At 34.6% G+C, this 19,962-nt stretch overlaps 1 long non-coding RNA gene across 1 annotated transcript; it reads left to right on the forward strand.

Annotated features, from left to right (window-relative positions):
- Positions 1 to 974: 974 nt before the first annotated feature.
- LOC109506677 (uncharacterized) lies at positions 975 to 4,240 on the forward strand. The gene is made up of 2 exons (XR_002166164.2): positions 975 to 1,282; positions 3,930 to 4,240. It is a non-coding gene; the product is annotated as an uncharacterized lncRNA (long non-coding RNA).
- The last annotated feature ends 15,722 nt before the right edge of the window (positions 4,241 to 19,962 follow it).

Below are 19,962 nucleotides of genomic sequence, written 5' to 3' on the forward strand. Positions count from 1 at the left end.
TGAGTAAGTACCGATGATTTTTCAATTTTTAAAGATGTCAATTTCTACGCGCTGTCAACGCGCTACCATTTCGATGGAAAGAAAGTATGGATCTTGAAGTGGCTCGTATAATCCCGTAATGGTTAGTAACTTATGCTTGGTCATTACATTAGCAGTGGTTTATATGGTAGGATGAATAGTCAATAATTATCTATTCTAAAGGAATATGTGGCACTTATTGAGCCTGAAAAATTGATGCCTTTCGTGTCTCTTACCTTGTAGAGATAGCATGGCCCTACATGGATCATCTTTCTTGATAATAGTTATATACAATATTAGCAATAGATGACTTGTCCAGCATATATTAGGAGATTAGGATTTCTTTTCTTTTCTTTTTCTTTTTCTTTTTTTTTTAAGGAGGAAAGGTATCTTACTTTGATGGCTTGCATTATTTCCTAAAAAGTTCTTGTTCATAATTATGACTTTATGCTTTATTCGACCAATATAACATTTCTTACTGGTGCTAAATGATGCATGTCTGCTTGTTTGGCTTGAAAACACTACAAAAAATCTTATCTATAGTGGCAACTATTTTGTGACAAAAAAAAAAATTTATCACTCAAAATAAATATTCTATGACAATAAATTATGCTCATCCCTAATTAGCATCAGTTGATTTATTTTAGTGACAATCAAATATTTTTATCACAGATTATTAATTTTTATTAATAAAATATTTTTTCTTATCACTAGAATCTGTCACTAAATAAAAATGTCAAAAAATAAAAATATTGATTGAGAAAAAAAATATTATTTACGATAAGAATTGAAATTTTATTGTTGGAAGATATTAGTGATAATAATTACTTATCATAAGAAATATTTTTTTATCATAAAAAAAAAATTCAGTGATAACATTTACTTGTCACTGAAACATAAAATTATTAAAAAAATTATTTGTGCGTAGATATAATGGGTGCGCCAAATCCCTGATGAGAAACCCTTTCGGTATGCCAAGACGTTGTGCAAAGCCATGAAGCATTGCCATAAATTAATTCTCATCACCCCTGCTGTCCAAATCGAATATGCCTCTCTGTTCCCCCCCCTCCTCTTCGCTGATCTCTTTCTCTCTCGAGCCGGGTCCCCCTCCACCGACGAACTTGCCTCTCCGCCTCATCCTCATCCTCTCCAGACTCCCATCTTCTTTGATTCCACCTCTCCTCTAACGATCTTGCCTCTGGGTTTCTTCTCTTCTTCTTCCGAGTATCAATCAGCTACTCCACCATCATCGAAATTTTTTGAGGTTTGGTTCGAAAACCACCATCTTCCGAGCTTAATTATGTTGCTTTTTTTTTTTTTGAGTGTAATCAAGGGAAGATTGATCAATAGAAGCCCTACCACCATCCTACTCTGATTTTCTTAATCCTAGGGTAACAAAAAAACATTCTCCCTTCATCTGATTTTTTAATAAATTTTTTATATTTTTCTGCATAAGGTTCTCTATCTCCAGTCTTGCTATTATTTTGATTTTGGTCGATTGGTAACTGTTGGGGGATACCCACCGACCGACCGACCGACTATCGGAGGGTCCGACTGACTGGCGGCCCGACCGACCGACCTCGGGGCCCCGACCGACCGACCGACCGACTGTCGGAGGGCCCGACCGGCTGGCGGCCCGACCGACTAACCGACGGCCCGACGAACGACTCTGACTGGCCGATCGTAAGTCGGGCGGCAGGCCAACGGACGCCATCAGCGGCTAACCACGGCCATTCCACGGTCTATTCCCGACCAACTGAACCCAGAGGTCCGGTAGCCGACCCACTTGAAGCTCGCCGACCGACGGAGGAGTCCGACGCCACTCTGCTGGCCACCGACCTTGGGTCGGCCGACTCCACCAACCGCCGTACGGCCGCCAGACGTCGTCAGCTCTGACACGGACATGCGGCACAGTTACCTAGGGGCATTGTCCCGTCGAGAGCCGGGTCAACCCTGGTGATTAGACGGCTACACGGCGACATGATGTTTTCACGGCGGCTCTGACAGCCTACAGTGAGTTGACAGTTCCTCACTTGTCCGCGCCATTAATGACGGCGCCATACCGTGCTCCACTATATATACCGGGGAAGGCAACAGTGCAAAGGATCGATCCGCCCGTCTCTCCCACATACGCAGGCTCGCTCCTCTCTCTCTCTCTCTCTCTCCCTCTCAGAGCTCTCTGTCTGCATTTCACTGTTGCCCAGTCACCTCTCTGACTTGACCGTCGGAGGGTCCCCGCCGGAGCCGCCTCCGGTCAGTGCGGACTTCCTTTTGCAGGTGCACGCTTCCCGGCGATCGGGCGACGAGGCGATTGGCCGCAACAGTAACAAATTTTTATTTGATCTGTTGTTGATGCTGTAAAGAAGGAGTTTTGTGTTGATTTATTAGGGTTTGATGTTGTGAAATTGGCAAATTGATGCCTTCTTGAATTGGGTTTGAAGGGTTTGTTGGAGTTCATTTCATGGGATCTTGTGTTTCTCTGCCTGTCTCTTATTTAAAGCATCTGCATTTCTTTATACTTAATTTGCTAAGTTGATCAGTGTCTCTCTTATCCTATGACAATTGATTTTTTCATCTTTGCACTAGGATTGAAAATAACTTACTGATGATCTTAAACAAAGATATGCTAGTAGCTGTAATTATTGTTCATTTTGTTATAATGAGGTGAATATGTGATATTGTCGTACTTTCGTTATCAACTTTCAGCATCACTGCTGATGCCCAATGCTTTGTTCATCTCTTGAACTGCACAAATTTAGCTTGTTGAGTTTATCTGATACAATGGGTGACATAGAAATATATGAGCAGATACATCTTGCAAGGTTGTTGATAGGCAAGTTCTCTTTGAGCAATATGGTAGTTTCTTGGGTAACTTATTGGAAGCGGTAGTTTTTGTGGTATTATAGGATGATCTTGCTGGAGGTGGGTGAGGTTGTAGCTTGAAAAATTACTGGAGGTGGGTGAGGTTGTGGCTTGGGAAGTTGTTGGAGGTGAGAAATCAAACCCCACGAAATGATGATGGAGCTACCTCATATCAGGGACCATCAATCTTTGCAAAAGATGGCTATGCGAAAGGAGCTTTTAAGTCTTATGAGCTTAATGCTTAGGAATTTACACAAGCTCAAGTATATGTTCTTCAAAATTGTGAGGAAGTTTGGCCAAATATTGAGTAAGAACAAAATCTTGTTATTATGAAAATCTTCAAAAAATTTTGTTTCTACTTCAGTCATCTTTATTATTGATTAATTATGTCATTCATAAAGAGCATAAAAAAGAATTGAAAGAGGTGAGCTCAAATAATGTCGTGACTAGACATAACAAGAAATTTTCAGATTGATTTTATGAACATGTAGGTATCATATAAGGTAAATATTTTAAGTTACTTTTATTTATTCTAATAATGACTTAATTTATTAATCTTTGATGGGTTTCAAAGCTTAAAGCTGAAGGCAAAGTAAGTGAAGATCTTCCAAGCTTGACTATTGGATCGTTCAAAATAGTTCATAGATATAGAACTTACATTGTCAATAGATTCAAATTTCATGCAAGAGATCGTGCAATTGGATGAAAAAGTCAGAATAGTGAAGTTCTTGTAAAAGGAGATGATACATTTGCTAATAAAGAATACTATGGAGTGTTAGAAGATATTTTTGAATTGTCATATATAGGAAATAAAAAAGTAGTTCTTTTCAAATGTCATTGGTGGGATGTTGGCCGATTAGGATGAGGATATAGGGTTGACAACTATGGATAAATAAGTGTAAAAATCCATGTATCTTTGAACACTAATGAGCCTTTTGTGTTAGCTTCTCAAGCCAAACAAGTATTCTATATAGAAGATTTAGTTGATAGCAAGTGGCTTATTGTAGTAAAAACTTATCCACGTGATGCTTATGATGTACTATCTGTAGATAATGATGCAGATGATGATGATGATGATGATGATGATGATGATGATAGTTTTATTGAAGATGATGTCTGCCAACAAGTGGAACAAAAACAAAATTTTCAATTTGGCCAAATCATGAACAATGTGTTGGAAAATATGTCCCAAAGCTAATCGTCAGTCTGTTGACGGTTGTGCTAATTGATGAATTAATTAATAAAATATTTATTTGATAATTTTTATCATAAGCTTGTACATCTTCTATATCAAACTTCTGTATTGTGATAAAAGTCCTTAAGACTATTTTAAATCAATAAAGGAAGATTTATCATTTAATCCTTAAATGAGTTTGCGATCAAATGATATGCTATTACTAGGAGAAGTTTTCTAGGAGAAGTTTAAGATGGAAGATGATAGGAACGAATATCGTTTATGTGCTTTTATCTTGACCACCATGCAACGGCTTTATAGAGGTTGGAAAAATTGCTTGCACAATTTATATAAGAAGTTCAGAACTGATGAGGAGAGGTTGGTCAATATTTTTGAGGATGTTACTCTAGAAGATTGAAAATATATGATGGTATACTTTAGCTCTGATGCTTTTCAAATTTTTGCAAATTAAAGTTTATTTCTATTTAAAATATATACATTATTATTTTAGATTTATAGATGATGTTAGTTGCATACATCCATTGTTTGTAGAAAGTAAGCAAACGAAATACAACAAATAGGGCAAAGCTAGTTACTAAGCATACATATGGCATCCGATCTTATGCTGAAGTTGAAGAATCAACTGTAAGTTTTTAGAATAAGTTAAAGATTCAATATTTTTTTAAAAAAATTCTAAATTAAACACTTATTTTTTTGTGATTCATCTTAGAGGGACCCAGAAACAGGTGAAAAAGCACAACTAGATCGGGTTTGGTTGATTTAGCACACTAAGAAAAATAAAGAAGGATAATTAATATGGTCTGACCCTAAATCCAAAGAGATCCATGTTAGTTAGAAAACTTTTCTTGTTCCTCATAAAATTCATTATGCATTGTTTTAGTGTCTCATCTTTTATAATCTGTTACAAGAACAATTTGAGAAAGTTATTCAACAAACACAAGAGAGTGAATCCCAAATGACTCGTGATAATATATTACTGTAAGTACTTAGCCAAAAATCTGATTATTTTCGTGGCAAAAGTGCTGGAAAAAAGGCACCATCTAAAAGAGTTAGATATAATGAAAATATGCAAGAAGAGATGCAAAGGACCGTTGAACAAGCTAAGAAATCATTGATGGATAGCATTAGAGAAGACGTTCGAGCTCAATTGTAAGATGAGGTTAGATCTGAGATTCAAGCTCAAATGGAGGAACAAATTAATGAAAAAGTTAATGCTATGATCCAAGCTCGCTTTGCTATCTTTTTTGAAACTTTCTCCTAATCAAGAACTTCATCTTCCTCAATGCATGAACCTTGATCAAGTAAGAATTTTTTTTATTTTTAAGAAAGTACAAAAGTTAGATATAATATTTTTTTTCTTATTTTTAATGATCTATAAGAGAGGAATGTAAACAACAATCAATTAGCTATAGTATACCTAGGAATGGTGCTGCATTCTAAGAGTGTGAGATCCATGATTTTTGATAATTATAGGCAGGACAACTTTGAATTGAGGTTCTTAACATGCAGTCAATTTTTTTTTTTTTTTCATTTTTTTATTTTAAAAATTTAATTGCTAACATGCCTGAGCTCATTTCTTATGTAATCTATTGGAAACATAGATTGAAAATCTTTTTTGTTGTCTCAACTTTTCAATATAAGGTGTAAATTTACTGATTATATGCAAAAAAAGTTGCCTTATCTTTTTTATTTTTAGTGGACAATCTGTTTCTTATCTAAAGATAGTTAGACTTTAATTACTCAAAACTTTATCCTAGCCAAAACCTTGTTTATATGCAGGAATAATATGGGCAGCTACTGTAGCGAAAATTTTGTGCAGGGGCAAAATGGTAATTTTAAAATTTTTTCAAAATTACTATTTTACAGCGGAATTATTAATTAATCTCATTAATTAATACTAATTAATCCTAAACTAGGATCTAAATATGATACAACAGCATGCATTTAAATTTGAAATTCAAATTTGAATCAGTAAACCTTTTACAGTACTGTATTCAGAACACATCATCTTTTGCGGGTAGTCGATCACCGCAATCTGATCACCGTTGGGGGGCTCTGAGCGTCATGTCGCAGCCACACAAATGTCTGTCCTCTGCGGATCGTCCACACGAAGCTCCCGTCTGATCAGTTCCTCACGAATGCTAGTTCGTGATTTCATCCTTTTGATGGCAGATGTTGATCGAACTCCTTCGATCAATGTGTGCTGACTCTTCGGATGCTCTGGATCTTGCACGATTGCTTGAGAGGCTGATGGATCTCTCCCTGAAATTTGGTGGACTCACGACACTCGTGGCACACCAATCTCACTTCCCAAACCCTAGGTAAAAATCCTAGGGTACACACTAGAAATCCTGCGCTCAATTTTCTTTCTTTTCTTTCTTTTTCTCTCGGAAGGTTTTGGACCTTCACCTTGTGCACAAACTTTTCTCACGCCCCAAAGTTTCTCTCCTAAAATTTCTACGCACGTCCCACCTTTCTCCTCTTTTTAAAACAACGTCGAACGTGTCTTATCCGCATGAGAGGATAAAGATAAGTGGTTGCACATTTGAATTCAAATCAAATTTGAATTCAAATGCAAAATCAACTCATCCCTATCCACTTGTGCGTGAGAAGAGAAGGGGTGTGAGTTGATTTGTGCGTGGAGAGTTTACACGAGAAATATTTTCTCGTGTAAAATATGGGGCGCACAAGATAAGATCATGGCGCATGGATTAGTTGGTTGCTCATTCAAATTCAAACTTTCTTTTGAATTTGAATGGTCAACCAACTTATTTTTATCCAGATATTCGGCACACAAGGGTGGGCGTGGGATGGCTTCTGCATGGAGAAAATTCATGAGAAGTTGCTTCTCGTGAATTTAAATATGCACAGAAGAAGTGAGGTGGCGCAGGGAGAAAAGTCAAGGTGGTTTGAACCTAATTGAGCCAACCTAATCTAAATAGGTTAAGCACAATTAGAATAAATTAAATCCAACTTAATTAGGCTTAATTAGGCTTAATAAAATCCTAATCAAATCAGAAATTAACTAAACCTAATCCCTGATCAAATCAGGGACTAAACCACTTTAGCGATTAGGTCAACATTTAACCTAATCGGGTCAATCCAAACTGAATCCAATTCAATTAGACTTGATCCAAAAATAATTACTCAATCAAATTGAGTTAATTAGTGATCAAATCACTAATTAAATCTCTCATAAATATTGAGTCCAAATCCGATGGGCAATCAGGCATCAGAGACCATCGATATGAAACCCTGATCAAAGAGTTCAAATTTCAAATTCAAAATTTAAAATTTAAAATTTTGACCCCGGTACCCAAAATGTGTGGAACTCATGATCAGAGAATCCTAATTCTCAATCATAGAGTCCCAGACACATAAGACTCATAATTAGCTATCTGATCAGAAAGGAACCACTAATGTGTGTGACCCCGCAGGTTCGAACCTAAGCCGGTAGCACAGGAACCAATTCCTGTACTAATCAAAGTGACCATCTAGCAATGGTACCCGACGATCAGATAGGTCGAATAATCGCAATCGCAACATTCAGAACCTACGTGAATATGGTTACCGTATAATTCATCCCTTTTGACCCCTGTGTTTAGGACGACTCAGGGTTAAACTGTCAACCCTGATGATATCATCCGAATCGTGCTCAACTCAATTAGTCCTGTGACTCCTCACTAGGACTACCCTGGCCAAGATTTTGCTAAATTGAAACACGACTGTACACAGCTCCTAAACTGGAGTGGTCAATCCCATCTTGACACACGCACCGACAAGTCAAGTACTTGACTACACCCAGCAGCCTTCCGTCATTGAATTAGAAATTCAGGTAGTCCAGTGCCTAAGTACAGTGAGTTGCTTGCAAGTCACCGTAGCGGTCTCAGGTCGGAGGGACATTTATACCCATATCCCATCGGAGCAAATCTTGACAGTAGAAATAGCTCCGGAGTTGGTCACGTTCAGTGCAGATGTACCATTACATCTCACCTGTATGCCATACCAATATCTCCACACTCTTTGGTTATGAGGACAACCAACCCATATGGCACACAACGACCTATGCTCGATAAACGTTGTCGTCCTTGGTAACAACGTATCATTTGATCGCGAACATGTTTAAGGACTAAGCGACAAATCCTCCTTTGTCGAGTCTAAATAGTCCTAAGGACTTCACCACAACACAGGAGTTCATTAGAAGATGAAATATTTGTGATGAAAAAATATCAAAATAATTTTTATTTATTTATAATTCATGTACTAATACAAAAGGAGCACAACCGTCAACAGGCTGACGATTGGCTTTGGGACACTATTCCCAACAGCTACTTTTGTCAACATTATGGGAGTACATCAACTAGTTTAATTTGGAAACATGGATGTTATAGACTATTCATTTTGATCAGTTAAATAGAATGTAGGGTGCTTATGAACTATTAGTACTAGTCAGTATTTTTTTTTTTGTTTATGTTGGATGTTCTGTTGAATTACAAACAGCAAAATTGGAAACTATGTGAATGTCTTGGATCATGTACTATTGGTTTTGATCAATTAAGTAGAATATGGAGTGTTTATGATCTACTAGTACTAGCTTGTGTTTTTTATTTTGGATGTTCTACTAAAATGCATATGTTGAGAGATGTATTTGGATTCTTAGTTTGCTTGTGAATGAGATGAATGTCTGTAGCAATAAATTATCATTGAAGAATGGTAGATATATACAAGTGTAACTAAATTTCAGTGACAATGATAAGTTGTCACATATGAGATTTTCTATGACAACAAAAATTCTTGTCACTTTAAGCACTTTCAATGACAAGAAGCCTTGTCACTCAACAATGTCATTATTGTCCCAAAACCAATTTACATTATTGGATTGTGATAAGAATGATTTGTTTCTATGATAAGTTGCTACAGATCTTATTTTCAGTGACAAGTGAAACTCTTGTCTCTCTAAGATTTTTCTATGACAAGAGAACTCATCTCTAAATAGATTTACTATTATCACATTAGCCTCCAAGGTATGCCCGTTGCATTATATTTGTAATAGAAAATCTATACAATACATGAAACGAGAGCCATGATCTCTTCCAGCACGAGAGCACAATGCACGTCAATATTTTAGCCTACCACGTGTGTCTGTCGAGCCCTGAGATCCTCCCATGTCTTTCTTTCCCTTTTTGTTCGTCGGCGTGCAGTGGAACCTTCTTGAGCCCTCCAGGTGAGGTCGGTGATGGTGATGACCCTCCTCGCTCTCCTCTCTCCCCTACTCCTCTGCCCTCCCTCTCCTCCACACCTCCGTCGTCGCCATCGGCACTGCAATGTCCGGATCTATTGTTATCATCCTTGGCTCCATCCCCTCCGATCTCTCTCAGGTGCTTCCCTTCCCACAGAACTCCCCAAATCCTCGTCGGAGATAAGGTTAGGACTCCCATCTCTTTTTTATTTTTCTTTTCTAGATCTTCTCCCATCTTTAGCATGCCACGGTCATTCGGATTCTGTCGAGAATCATCGAAAAATTGGACTGAAAACCCACTCTTGTTTCAGACTATTTTTTTGCCCCTTTGTTTTGGATTTTTTTCAGTATCGATGGTCACCGCTAACCACCAGTCTGGATTTTTTAAGTTGCGGTGCAGTAGCCCCAGCTACCGTCGGCCATCGATCGTCAATTATGGCCTCCGATGGGGTATGGAATGAGGGAAGATGACTCCCCTGTTCATGTTTCGAGAGACAGAAGAGAGTACACAGCTCTCTTTTCTGTGAAGGGAAAAAAAAAAGAAAATAAGGAAAAGAAAAAAAAAATAAAAGAAGAAAAGAGAGAGATTCTCTCTCTCTTTTCTCTCTCCCTTCTCTCCTACTACACATCCACTTTCTCCACCGACTGCCATCCTCGTCACCTCTCTTGCCTTCTCCATCGATCGGCGGTTTTGTTCCGCCACCGCCATTGAAGGAGGAGGGCACAGTGTGAAGGAGCCAGCGGCCATTTTTTTTTGTGTTTTGTTTGATGGGTGGAAGTAGAAGACTGGGCACGGCAGAGAGAAACCAGCATTGGTTGTCACAGGTGGTGCCATGTCGGATGATCACACGTGGGAAGAGAGGGAAGGAGGAGCATGACGGAGAAGAACCGTTGGCCCTCTTTCTTTCTTTTGCCTTTTTTTTTTGTTTGAATCTTTCGATCTAGATCAGATTGTCGGTCTCTTAATGCCACTAGGTCTCAGTCACCATTGGATCTTGATTTATCAGAGATGGGTCTCACCGGTGAGGCCACAACCAGGGCCTCACGTGGTGGGGGCGGGGGGTGGGTTGGGGGGTGGCGAGAGGAAGGGAAGGGAAAGAAAGAAAAAAAAAAGAAAAAAAATATTTGAAGAGGAGAGAAAAAATAAAAAAATAATATTATTTTATTATTATTAATAATTTAAAATATTATTTTTTAATAATAATAAAGTAGTATTTTAAAAAATTAGAAAAAAAAATATTTTAAAAAATAAAAGTAGGGGAGATATAAGAGAGAAAAACAAAATTTTTTTAAAAGATATTTAAAAAATATTATTATTTTATTCTTAATAATAATTTGAAATATTATTTTTAAATAATAATAAGATAGTATTTAAAAAATTAGAAAAAAAATAATATTTTAAAAAATAAAAATGAGAGAGGGATAAGAGCCGAGAGGGAGGGGCTCGGTGTCGTCGCTGCACAAGCGCTGTAGTAGTGGGGTTGGCATGCGTAAGCCATTGCGGCGACGGTGAGGTTCGGAGCAGTTTTTTCTTTTATTTCGTGAAGAAGAGAGGAAAAAGAGAAAGAAAGAAAAAGAAAAGAAAAAAAAAGAGAAAAGAGAAAAAGAAAAAATAAATTTGATTATGATTTTGTTTCAAAACTCTAATTTCATTCATGGTGATTCATTTGTAGTGTGTTGCTTCGGCTATCTCTCTCAACTTCGCTCACTGTTTGATCTGATGCTCAAGAAATCTCTTAGTTTTGCTTTTAGAATCATGGAAGTTAGATTTTTTTTCCTCTCCTTTTGGGTTTGGTTAAAGGATCTAATTTTTTTCTTTTTAATGGTTTGGATCTGATCACAATGTGTCCTGTGCGGAAAAGCTGAGATTTTTACTTTTGATATTTTTGGAGTTTATTCTAGAGATCGGTTTGTATTTGGTTAATATCTTTATGATTTCATTCATGATGATACATATGTGAAGAATTTAAGAAACAGATTGAGATGTTTTTAATGAATCATGTATTTTTGATGTTTTTTTTGATGGATTTTGATTAGAGCTCTAGCTTTTGCTTTGCCTATGATAAGAGATATATTTAGGACCCATCATATTGTGTTCTCCATGTCATTTTCATGAAAACTATTGTAGATCTGTTGCACATATTGTTGTCATCTCGACTTTGTTGTTAGGTTTGTTTTTAGGATGTGTATTTTCGCTCATGATAATTTATTTTTTAGATTTCTTTCTTTAATAAAACCTATTATATGGTATTTTTTTATTTGTGAGTGGTCATAGGCACAATAAATGAAAAAATAAGTAAAATTTGTTTCTATGATCTACTATTTTGTATTAGATATTTCAGATTTTGGGCCTCACATGGTGGGGCGGGGGTGGAGGAAGGGAAGGGAAGGGAGAAAAGGGAAAGTAAAAAAAAAAATATTTGGAGAGGGAGAAGAAAAAGAAAAAAAAATTATTATTTTATTATTGATAATAATTTAAAATATAATTTTTAAATAATAATAAAGTAGTATTTTAAAAAATAAAAAAAATATTTTAAAAAATAAATGTAGGGGAGGGATAAGAGATGAAAACAAGATTTTCAAAAAAATATTTAAAAAATATGATTATTTTATTATTATTATTAATTTAAAATATTATTTTTAGTAATAATAAAATAATATTTTAAAAAATTAAAAAAAATAATATTTTAAAAATAAAAGTGGGGGAGAGATAAAAGATGAAATCAATATTTTAAAAAAAAAATTATTTTTTAAAAATAAAATATTATAAAAATAATAATAATATTTAAAAAATACTAATTTATTATTATTTAAAAATAATAACATATTATTTTTTAATTTTAAAAATAATAAGTACTAATTTATTTTTTTCAAAAAATATTTTTATTATTTTTTTAAAAAATAATATGTTTCAAGATCTGAATCAATCCATTGGATCAATTTAAACATTGTTGTCTTATTTTATATTGATTGTTATTGTAATTATTTTTTTATATTTTATAGTATAATGAATAATTTTATTATCTTATCATTGGTATTTTTATTAAGATATTTTCTAAATTTAACTTATAGTATCATCTTATTTTATATTGATTGTTATTGTAATTATCTTTTTATATTTTATAGCTGTACTTATTTTATTATTTATTTCATAGTGTTGGTATTTAATTATAAATCTCTTAATAAGTAAGATTTAAGATATGTTTAATATAGATCGATAATAATAATATTAGTATTAATTTTTGTTTGAAATTTTTTTTTTATGAGCATGATGGATGGCTGCTAAATTCTAGCAGCAATGTCTGTCCAAGTTCATGGGCACTGGAAAGCTGCTGCACCACAGTAGTAACCGTGTTTCGATTTTTTTTTTTTGGGATAGTAAGGCTATTGCATCATGCCAGTACTTGTGTCTGGATCCTCTAATCGCTCTTTCTCCTAAATGATATTATAAAATAAGGAGCAGAAGGCTATTGTTACTAAAACAGTGACCCTCCTACATAGCTCATGAGAAATCGAATTAGGTTTCTCATATGATGCTAAAAACTATATGATACTGATGGGGAATAAACAAATTATCTGATCCTGCTCTGGCTATAAACTCTCTTCCTTAAACCAAGATATGGTTAGTGATATTATTTCTTACTGATTGTTCTTTTTTTTCTAATTATTATTTTTTATCATTTTACCATTTTGCTCGAGAAGAAACTTAGAGAATTGAGCTACGAAATGTGAGTTGCATTTCTTTTTCTTTTTTGTTAGTTTATTTGATCACTCATTATGCTTTGTATTCTCTCATTAGCTTAATGAAATGATATCGATATAAATCTGATAACTTCTAGATTCTAGGAGGAGACTTCAAAACAGCATAATAAAGTTGAGGTTTAATATGCAAATTTGAGATTTGATATAATATAACAAAGTTATCGACTGCACTTAGCAGGTAAGACTGTGAATCTCATTATCATTTTTTTATTATTAATTTTTTATTATATTTCAAAAATATGTTATTATTTTTATAGATTTTAATTTATGAAAAAAATAAATTTTAAATTTATGCAGAAAAATATCTTACCTTTTAATTTTTCTATCTTCTTTATTTTTGTTGATTTTTTTTATATTTTTAAAATTATTTTTTTTACTTTTTCATTCGTAGAAGTCTCAATCAGGTGGGAGGCTCGGAGTGGTCAAGTAGAAAATTTTAGATCCATATCAATCGGACGAAAGGCTTTAAGCAGACAAGATAGCTTTCTCTTTTTCTCTCAAAAAAATTTATTGAAATCTATTATTTTTTAAGATTATTTTTTTATTATTTAGTAATTAAAAAAATTATTATTGTCTTGATGTTAATTCGATTTTCTACTTGAACAACTTGAAGATAATTAAATGATGATAAAAAATTTATTAGTATAAATATAATTTTAAAATTATAAGTTTTGCTACTATCTTAATAGACTTTTCAATGATAAAAATAATATTTATGGTATCAATATATTTTTTTGTTAGAAAAAAGTGAGTTATAACTTTCTTTTTTTGGAAGATTTTGTAGTTTTGCATCTATCTATTGAGTAGATATCTTTAAGCAAGTATTTGTTATTTTTTACTCCATATTAATTTATTAATAATTTAAAAAATTATAAAATTTATAATTTTATTTTATTAAAATTTATTTTATTATATTATTTATTATCACAGTAAGTAAATCGAGTGTTTTTTCATGTTTTTAGGTGAAATAATAACATATTATTTTTTAAAATACTAATTTATTACTATTTAAAATTAATAATATTATTTTTTTAATTTTAAAAATAATAACATACTAATCTATTTTTTAAAAATAATATTTTTATTATTTTTTATATTATTTTTCAAGATCTAAATTTATCTATCAGATTAGATCAAATAGTGTTGTCTTATTTTATGTTGATTGTTATTGTAATTATTTTTTTATTTTTTATAGTATAATGAATAATTTTATTATCTTATTATTGGTATTTTGTTAGGATATTTTCTAAATTTAATTTATAGTATTGTTTTATTTTATATTGATTGACATTGTAATTATTTTTTTATATTTTATAGTTGTACTTATTTTATTTTTTATTCCATATTGTTGGTATTTAATTATAGATCTCTCGATAAGCAAGATTTAAGATATATTTAATACAAACTGATAAAAATAATAATAGTATTAATTTTTGTTTGAACGCGAGGATAAAGCGTAGGGCTTTCGTGTCAAGCTGTAGTATCGGTGGATACTCACTTTTTCACTTATTTCATGATATACCCTTGCACGCACATGATTTCTTTTTTTTATATTTTTTTTGATTTTTATGGACATGATGGATGGCTGCCAAATTTTATTAGATCAAACGGTATTGTCTTATTTATTTTATTAAAATTTATTATATTGTATCATTTGTTATTGGAGTAAATTAATTGAGTGATTTTTTTTCATGTTCTTTTGTGATCTTATTGATTTACTTATGTTTGCTCATATCACTTAACAATGGAGTATTTGATCATTTAGATGGTTCTTTTTCTATTATTATAGTTAACTTTTTAACTCTATTTAAATGAGTTTTTAGATTAAAATAAAATATTATTCTAAAGAGATATGGTATATATGATGTTAGGCAGGTTTAAAAAAAAATATATCAAATTTTAAATTTTTTAAGATATTTTTAGTACTTTTAGTTTATAGCCCTATAAATATTTTAAACTATATTTAGGATTTATTTTCAATTGGTTATCTCTTAATTGTAATTTCACATATGGACATTGTTGAAATTTTATCAGGAAGAAATTTGAAAGAAATTATGAAAAAATTAGAATTGCTTATATAAAATCGAGATTTAATACAACATAATGAAGTTATTGATCGCACTGACTAGATAAGATTGTGAATCTCATTGTCATTTTTTGTTATTAATTTTTTATTATATTTTAAGAATACATTACTATTTTTATAGCATTTCGTTTATACTAAAATAAATTTTAAATCAATGCAGGAAAAGATCTTATTTTTTCATTTATTTTATTTTTTTTTATTTTTATTAATTTTTTGTATATTTTTTTCTTGTAATATATTAAGTGACAAGCTCTATTGTCACAAAAAAAATGATTCAGTGATAAGAAATTTAAGTTATCATAGATGATTTTAGCGATAAAATAATTACGACCGACTAGCGACGATAGTTTATTGTCAAAGAAATTCCATCAGTGACAAGATTATAAGTTTTAGTAATAATTTTGATCATCACAAAAAGCTAAATTTCTTATAAAAGTATCATTATTATTAAACCCAACACCCCCCCCCCCTCCCCCCAAAACCCCAAAACCCAAAAAAAAAAAAAGGTATCATAGTTACCAAGAGATGGTGGAGTAACATTTTATAAGCCTACTTAGCATTGCTAAGAATATTATTTTGGAAATTGATTCGCCGGTCTTGATTGGTTATAAATCCTTGCATTTATCCATGTAACAATGGAATAGAGATTAGATGGAATACAAGAAATTTCATATGGTAGTACATAAGTAGAGTGATGGTAAAAGGAGACAAAAATTAGAACTTGTGTCTGTCTTTTTTTTTTATAGATTTCTTTTTAACACCATATGGTTATCTCTATTATAATAATATTTATATGGTCAATTAAAATGGCATTGTACTAATGGAAGCTTCTGTGAATTTCCCTGGACATTTCTAAAATATCGTAGTGCCTGATGCAAGTAGTTATATACACTCTAAGGTCTGGCAAAGATGTTGTTCCAACAACAACGACACGACAATAATAAATTTTCCGCATGAGATTATTATAATAATATTTAAATATTTTTATTTTATTTAAAATTATGAAAAATTCAGTTTGATTTTTCAATCTATCGATTTAAGTTATTCAACCATAGTAATAAAAAGAATCCGGTGTCTCCACCACCGTTACTAGCTCTAAGACCACCATTGTCGTATTTATTTTTAAAATATCTAAATATATTGGACATATTTAAACTCTTAATAATTTAAAAATAAAATAATTAAAATAGTATTGCAGCCAACTCCTTCGTCGTCTGTCGTCAGGAACGAGAACCTGTAAAATAACGTCCATACTGACCGGAGTTGTCTCCGACGGAGATCCTCCGATGCTTAAGTCAGAGAGGAAGATTGGGCAACAGTATTTTTGAATGAGAAAGGTGGTAGAGCTCAGCTAGAATGTGGCTCTCCGATGCTGTTGCGTTACCCCATTTTTATGGAAAAGATAGTTGTAATCGTCGGATATGGTCCCGTATTTTATGGCGTAGAATCATTAGACTGTAATCTCGTGATGGGTTATTAATTTATACGGATTACACCGCGGTATTTGAAGGATAACCGTCAATGACAGTTATGATATGTTGAATGAGTCGGCCGACTATGCGTCGGGGGATGCGTCGGGGGTTGACCGTCGGTTGAGAATTTTGAAATACCAACGGTCGAAGTAGTCCGCTGTCTGTAGTATCCGAACATCGGTCGCTTACCGATCTTGAGTCGGTGAGGTGTGTTTGCTTGGTCAGTTGAGAGTAGTGTCGGCCTGCTTGGTCGATGTTCGATCGGTAGTCGCTTTCAGGGTCATATCTATTTGTGAGGCCAGAGTCGGGTGTCAGTTGGTCTGCGCTGGAGATCAGTCGATTTATGGGGGTCGGTCGGTTTATCTCAATAATTGCCCCCCCACTTCTGAGTCCAATGGTGAGTTACCGTGTGTATCGCCACGTGGTCAATTGTTTTGGATGAAAAGAGTTGTTGTCTATCATGTCGAATTCCGACTCTGCCGCCACATTCTTTGGAGTACAGCCGATAAACCACTTTGTCGTCTTTGAGCTATCGTATCAGCAGAAAGATCTGATGTCAGGCATCGTTTGTGAAATGTGGGTCGGCGTCAGGCATTATATCGGGAAGGCGAACCAACATCGTGTGATTTAATTCTGCTATGTAGATTTTCGTCACTCGTCGGGATGTCATTGGGTCGGAGCTATTCACGCGGATGGAGGTAATGTGATTTAATCTGGTGCAGACGCATTAAGTCGTCGGGTCAATGATGGGTCCGGATGCTACCACATGTTGTTATCTGGTGTTGTCTCGATCTGGCCGCTTTCATCCAGACCGTTAGGTGTTCCTCTATATAAAGGACCGCTGTCAGTCAGGTATTTACTTTGCTGTTGTCTCTTCTGACGGGAGAGTTTTGCCAGAGAGCTGCTTTCGTGCGAAAACATTTCTTCTCGTTTTCTCTTTGAGTTCCTTTGGATTTTTGATGGTTCTTCCAATGGGTGAGATTCCTGCAGGGGATGGTTGGTCGGAGGTTCTGACCAACGACTCCCTGTCGAGACTGGGAGTTTTCTTATTCTTGGGTCCGATTGTTCGTTGATTTCGGAAGCGGCATTGTGCTTCGATCGATGTCAGCTTTTCACTCCTGGTGCCGATGGTAGGATCAACGACTTGTTACCGTATATCCCGTGTCCCCATCTCAGCTGCATGATCAAGGACATCTTCGGTGGTGGATGAAAATCTGAAGTCCTCCTTTAGCTCTTATACGAGGAGGGTGTGGTCGTCGATCGGGTGAGACCCTCTCTGTTCCCGTATGAATGGGTCAAGCTGTTGATGTGGTTGGCCAAGCAATATGATCGATCAATCATCTTCACAGCTCAACTCGAGTCATATCGTCCTCCGAGTTGGAAGGTGGAGTTTGTCGAAGAAGCCGATTCAAGATGGGCATGTCGATTCTTCAGTGAAGCGAAGGACGGCGATGAAGATTAGTCGGCGTTTTCTTTGGTTTCTCTTTTTGTAAAGAAAGATGTAATTGGACTTCGGTCCAATTTTGTAATCTCTCTTTTTTGATAATAAAAGAAGTACTTTTGTTCTGAAATGCTTCTCTGTATCGTCGAGTCTGTAATGTCTATTTGTAGAATAATCTCCGAATGTAGATCATAGATCTGGCCATTTCACAGACTTTGTAAAATCTGCTAGTCGCGTAGTTTCCAATGTATTTAGTTAGGATAATGATGGTAAGTCGAATATCCATTATCCGAAGCTTGATCGGATTTATACGTCGTATTGTTTGATAATTGGTGGCAAGCCAAATATCCCTCGACTGGCCATGGCCGTGTCGGTATAATTCTAATCTGACCTTGGTCGTTTTGGTATTTTGCCTTTCTTAGTTGATACTAAGTTGGTAAATTAGCTAGCTACTTTAATGGAGAGCTGACTATGAGGGCAGCGCAGCTTTCGTGGAGAAAATCTGCATCGTCAGCGCTAGCCTCCAATTGTAGTTGGTGGGTCGGGTATGCGAGGGAACCGAAATGTAGTCGGTGTCGAGATAGTCGATCCTCTGACTTTTACAGTGAAAGTCGAAGTATATTCGATATCGAGATAGTCGATCTTCTGACATTTACAATGAAAGCTGAAGCACAGTCGATGTCGAGATAAAGTCGGTCTTCTGACTTTTTACAATGAAAGCCGAAGTACAGTCGATGTCGAGATAAAGTCAGTCTTCTGACTTTTTACAGTGAAAGCTAAAATATATTCGGTGTCGAGATAGTCGATCCTCTGACTTTTACAGTAAAAGCCTGCATACTTGATGTTGCTTTAAAATCACAGTCGGAATGTCGATTTTTGCAAGAGGATCGAAATATAGTCGATACTAAAGCAGTTGATTCTCTGAGTAGTTGCATTTGGAAGGAAGTCGAGTAGAATAAAACATCCGTCATGCTTTTATAAGCTAATTGTCGAAACAGCAACAGCAGTGTCGTGAGGAGTTTGAATTCTCTGAATATCTTTTTTCGAAAAAGTTATTACATTGAGTTGTTGTCGTTTTGCCGACTCTTCTTCGGGAGTTATCTCTCAGTTCAGTCGTCCAGAGATCATATTGATGACTCCCACGGTCGGCTGATTATTTACAGCTTTTTTAGTCGGGTGGAGGTTGAGTCGTTGGATCCCTCCGATATTTTTCGAGGTAGCCTCATCATATCAGGACCTCTATTTCATCCCTGAGCTGGATGCATTGTTCAGTGCCGTGGTCATGGTCACAGTGAAACCGACAATACTTCCTTCGATCGTGATTTTTCATTTTCATCGATGGAGGGTGATGTGCCCAGGCCTAAATAACTATTTTGTGTAGGTAAGAATAAAGATTGGAGCATAAGAAAAAGAGAAAAAAAAAGAAACCTTTGAAATCTGATTGATAAGAAAATCGCCTCAATCAGATCACAAAGGGGTAGAACGCCACACTCAAGAAAAGAAGAATGTGAGTGATAAGTTCTAGGGTTTATAACTCGCCACTAACACACAGGGGTTAGATAAGAGAAATCAGCAACACTCATTTTCATTTATTGAAATCTGAATTGAATACATAGGTCACCTCCCTTTATATAGATAAGAGAGGGAACATAAGACATTCAGTAGATGGAAGGAAATAACAGAATTTGACTATCATAGAAATGATGGTGGCTATATCTTGCTACAAAGAAAATAATAGTAGCCGTATCTTGCTACTATGGAAATGATGGTGGTCGGAGATCATGGTGAATTAGGAAGAACAAAATAACTTTGGCTGCATCTTGCTACTATGAAAATGATGGTGGCTGGAAATCATGGTGAATTAGGAAGAACAAAACAACTTTGATT

This window comes from Elaeis guineensis, chromosome 15 (genome assembly GCF_000442705.2).
Source record: "Elaeis guineensis isolate ETL-2024a chromosome 15, EG11, whole genome shotgun sequence".
NCBI classification, from domain to species: domain Eukaryota; kingdom Viridiplantae; phylum Streptophyta; class Magnoliopsida; order Arecales; family Arecaceae; genus Elaeis; species Elaeis guineensis.